This window comes from Hyla sarda, chromosome 9 (genome assembly GCF_029499605.1).
Source record: "Hyla sarda isolate aHylSar1 chromosome 9, aHylSar1.hap1, whole genome shotgun sequence".
Lineage (NCBI taxonomy): Eukaryota > Metazoa > Chordata > Amphibia > Anura > Hylidae > Hyla > Hyla sarda.
Window position 1 is genome coordinate 136,232,536 of NC_079197.1, and position 5,020 is coordinate 136,237,555.

Below are 5,020 nucleotides of genomic sequence, written 5' to 3' on the forward strand. Positions count from 1 at the left end.
GCAAAACAAGTCCCATTGAATATCACAACCGCAATCTAGTGCTAGAAAATGAATGAAAAAATATATATATAAATATACATCTATACACACATGACATCATGGGAGATGAATCATAACTAATATATATATGACAAATCATGTCTATAATTGAGTCCGGACGGGAAGCGTGAATCCATGCACAGGATCCAAAACGCCTCCCGTCTGAACAGGGACTTGCACCAATCCCCTCCTCTGCGAGGAGGATGTACTCTCTCCAGACCTGTAACTTCTATCCTGGGAACGATGCCATCGTGTTTTTCTATTATGTGTTTGGCTATGCCCGACATGGATCTATTTGAAAATTGACTTGGTGAAGGTAAATTGAGATGTTCTTGTATTCTGATTTTTAATTTTCGACTGGTACATCCAATGTATTGGAGCATACATTCTAGACAGGTGATGCTGTATACAACGTGATGTGTTTGACAGTTGATGTAACTTTTGATGTTATAACTGATGTTTGTAACACATGATTTGAAGGTGTTAGAGTTAGTCATAAGCTTACAGTTATTACATCTATTTCTTCCACACGGATAACTCCCTTTGGTGGAAAGCCAGGTATTGCCTTGTGCATTATAAGCTGTGATGTCATTAGGTGACAGTTGTGCGTGTAGGGATCTGGCCTTTAAAGGAACAACTTTAATCCTGTTTGCCTGTAGAATCTTGGACATAGTAAGGTCATGATGTAGGACCGGTAGATGTTTATAAATAATATTTCTAATTTCCGCAAACTGATTGGAAAATGAGGTAGTGAAAGTCAGATTATTTTCTGTATCTAGGTGTCTATTAGTTAATTTGTCCTTAAGGTAATACCCCGGCGGTTTAGAATTCACGATACCCTCTGCTCTTGCTATAGTATGTGTGTTATAGCCCCTATCTCTCAGGCGTTTCCTAATATCTTTGCATGTGTCAAAATATACAGAATCTTGTGTGGATGTACGCCTGGCCCTGACGAATTCACCTATTGGAAGGTTTAGGATAGTTTGATGGGGATGGCAACTGGTTGCATGAAGAAGGCTATTACCTGAGCATGGTTCCTTTAACCCCTTAAGGACTCAGCCCATTTTGGCCTTAAGGACTCAGACAATTTAATTTTTACGTTTTCATTTTTTCCTCCTCGCCTTCTAAAAATCATAACTCTTTTATATTTTCATCCACAGACTAGTATGAGGGCTTGTTTTTTGCGCGACCAGTTGTTCTTTGTAATGACATCACTCATTATATCATAAAATGTATGGCGCAACCAAAAAACACTATTTTTGTGGGGAAATTAAAACGAAAAACGCAATTTTGCTAATTTTGGAAGGTTTTGTTTTCACGCCGTACAATTTCTGGTAAAAATGACATGTGTTCTTTATTCTGAGGGTCAATACGATTAAAATGATACCCATTATTATATACTTTTATATTATTGTTGCGCTTAAAAAAAATCACAAACTTTTTAACCAAATTAGTACGTTTATAATCCCTTTATTTTGATGACCTATAACTTTTTTATTTTTCCGTATAAGCGGCGGTATGGGGGCTCATTTTTTGCGCCATGATCTGTACTTTTTTTTGATACCACATTTGCATATAAAAAACTTTTAATAAATTTTTTATAATTTTTTTTTTAATAAAATGTATTAAAAAAGTAGGAATTTTGGACTTTTTAAATTTTTTTTCGTTCACGCCGTTCACCGTACGGGATCATTAACATTTTATTTTAATAGTTCGGACATTTACGCACGCGGCGATACCAAATATGTCTATAAAAAATGTTTTTTACGCTTTTTGGGGGTAAAATAGGAAAAAACTGACGTTTTACTTTTTTATTGGGGGAGGGGATTTTTCACTTTTTTTTTACTTTTACTTTTAAATTTTTTTACATTTTTTTTAACACTTGAATAGTCCCCATAGGGGACTATTCATAGCAATACCATGATTGCTAATACTGATCTGTTCTATGTATAGGACATAGAACAGATCAGTATTATCGGTCATCTCCTGCTCTGGTCTGCTCGATCACAGACCAGAGCAGGAGACGCCGGGAGCCGCACGGAGGAAGGAGAGGGGACCTCCGTGCGGCGTTATGAATGATCGGATCCCCGCAGCAGCGCTGCGGGCGATCCGATCGTTCATTGAAATGGCGAACTGCCGCAGATGCCGGGATCTGTATTGATCCCGGCACCTGAGGGGTTAATGGCGGACGCCCGCGAGATCGCGGGCGTCGGCCATTGCCGGCGGGTCCCTGGCTGCGATCAGCAGCCGGGATCAGCCGCGCATGACACAGGCATCGCTCCGATGCCCGCGGTTATGCTTAGGACGTAAATGTACGTCCTGGTGCGTTAAGTACCACCTCACCAGGACGTACATTTACGTCCTGCGTCCTTAAGGGGTTAAAGGCCAGATCCCTACACGCACAACTGTCACCTAATAACATCACACCTTATAATGCACAAGGCAATACCTGGCTTTCCACCAAAGGGAGTTATCCGTGTGGAAGAAATAGATGTAATAACTGTAAGCTTATGACTAACTCTAACACCTTCAAATCATGTGTTACAAACATCAGTTATAACATCAAAAGTTACATCAACTGTCAAACACATCACGTTGTATACAGCATCACCTGTCTAGAATGTATGCTCCAATACATTGGATGTACCAGTCGAAAATTTAAAATCAGAATACAAGAACATCTCAATTTACCTTCACCAAGTCAATTTTCAAATAGATCCATGTCGGGCATAGCCAAACACATAATAGAAAAACACGATGGCATCGTTCCCAGGATAGAAGTTACAGGTCTGGAGAGAGTACATCCTCCTCGCAGAGGAGGGGATTGGTGCAAGTCCCTGTTCAGACGGGAGGCGTTTTGGATCCTGTGCATGGATTCACGCTTCCCGTCTGGACTCAATTATAGACATGATTTGTCATATATATATTAGTTATGATTCATCTCCCATGATGTCATGTGTGTATAGATGTATATTTATATATATATTTTTTCATTCATTTTCTAGCACTAGATTGCGGTTGTGATATTCAATGGGACTTGTTTTGCATTGCATTGTATTCCTCACCTGTGGGTACACACCAATGGGTGTTTCTTCCCCTCCTATGGGATATGACGATATAAAAGGAAGTCATGCTGGGCTTTGTAGTTGCCATGACTAAGACTTAGCGTTAAGTCGAAACGCGTCGGTGCGTTTGGTGTTGTTCTCCTTTCATTGATTTTATTGTTTGCTCATGCACTGGATTTTAATATGAAGAAATAAATTTGAATGTTTTATCCAGCCTTGGGAGCCGGAACTTCCTTTTCTCCTTCCTGATTGCTTCACCTCAGGACTTGGCCTCAGAGACTATCCGAAGCTCTCGCTGGTGCAGGTGTATTGTGCTACTTTCCATATACCTTGGAGACGACTGGGTGAGCTGATATCCATCTTTTTTCTCTATTGTTACTAAAATGTCTGGTACATGATGAACCCAATAATGAATATATGGTAAGGAGACCGTGCTTCAAATATAGATGATTTTATTAAATAATACTATCTCAACACAGGGCCCTTGTGAGGAGAATAGGAGTTAGTCTGTATAGACACCTAAGACGCACTGCTACCATTGGATTGCTACGCTCCAAATAAGGTTCCAGTTTGCTCCACCGCTCTGGCAGACTCAATCTAGGATTGTGATTTAGTGCTTACCAGCCGCACTCTTGTGATGTCAGACACCGCTCCTGTCCTCGCCAGCCACGATCCTGGAATACGAGTGATACAGGTCTCACCGCCAACTGCTCACCTCTCGCAGACTCTGCCAAGCCTGCACCAACTAGAGGTCCCGCAGAGGTACAGAGTACCAGCTGCTTCTCAGAGTACAGAGTACCAGCTGCTTCTCCGCATGTGAGCATTTGTTCGGCTCCTGCCATCTATTTAATTATTGTGCCAGCAACTATTGCCCCATCAAGGACTGTTGCCTTAATCAGAACTGGTTACGAAGATTTTTTTGGCATTTGGCACAATAATAAGACTGAAGTCCAGTGTTTACCGTATTTTTCGCCCTATAGGACGCACCGGCATATAAGACACACCCAATTTTAAAGGTGCAAAATCTAGAAAAAAAAAAGATTCTGCAGCCAACAGTGATCTTCAACCTACGGACCTCCAGATGTTGCAAAACTACAACTCCCAGCATGCCCGGCCAGCCGTTGGCTGTCCGGGCATGCTGGGAGTTGTAGTTTTGCAACATCTGGAGGTCCACAGGTTGAAGACCACTGGATAGGAGGTAGTACTCACGTGTCCCCGCCATTCTGGACTCGTCACCGCTGCCCTGGATGTCGCTCCATCGCTGTCGCCGCGTCCCCGTGGTGTCCACGACGCTCCGGATGTCTTCTTCCCCAGGATCCTCGCTCTCCGTCGCCGTCATCACGTCGCTACACACGTCGCTCCTATTGGATGACGGGACGGCGTGCACGACGACTTGATGACGTCGAAGGAGAGCGCCGCCATGCAGGGGATCCCGGCCCGGAGCAGACACCGGGGAGGCAGGTAAGGTCCCTCCCGATGTCCTGTAAGCTGTTCGGGACGCTGCGATTTCACCGCGGTGGTCCTGAACAGCCCGACTGAGCAGCAGTGTTAGTGTTATTTTTGCTTCAGACGCGGCGGTCAGCTTTGTATTGTTTAATTCATAGTCTTATTACAATGGCTTCAGGTTGCAATATTTTCAATGCACAATGGTCTTTTGTGGACCATTGCAACTTGGGAGGATACTCAACATACAATGCTATAGACATTCTGAATCTGTGACACGTGAATGGCTACAGTAGATGGTCCAACTAGTGGGAGTGGGCATTGTACTAAAGTAAATGCAGTGACTGGCTGTCTAGTACCCTGTTTCCCCAAAAATAAACCCTACCCCGAAAGTAAGCCCTAGCAGGATTATCAGGATGGGCTGCAATATAAGCCCTACCCCGAAAATAAGACCTAGGCCAGGGGTAATCAAC

At 42.9% G+C, this 5,020-nt stretch overlaps 1 long non-coding RNA gene across 1 annotated transcript; it reads left to right on the forward strand.

The window, feature by feature from the left end:
* The first annotated feature begins 659 nt into the window (after window positions 1–659).
* On the forward strand, window positions 660–4,045 carry LOC130291603 (uncharacterized). The gene is made up of 3 exons (XR_008847979.1): window positions 660–786; window positions 3,319–3,448; window positions 3,584–4,045. It is a non-coding gene; the product is annotated as an uncharacterized LOC130291603 (long non-coding RNA).
* Window positions 4,046–5,020: the final 975 nt, after the last annotated feature.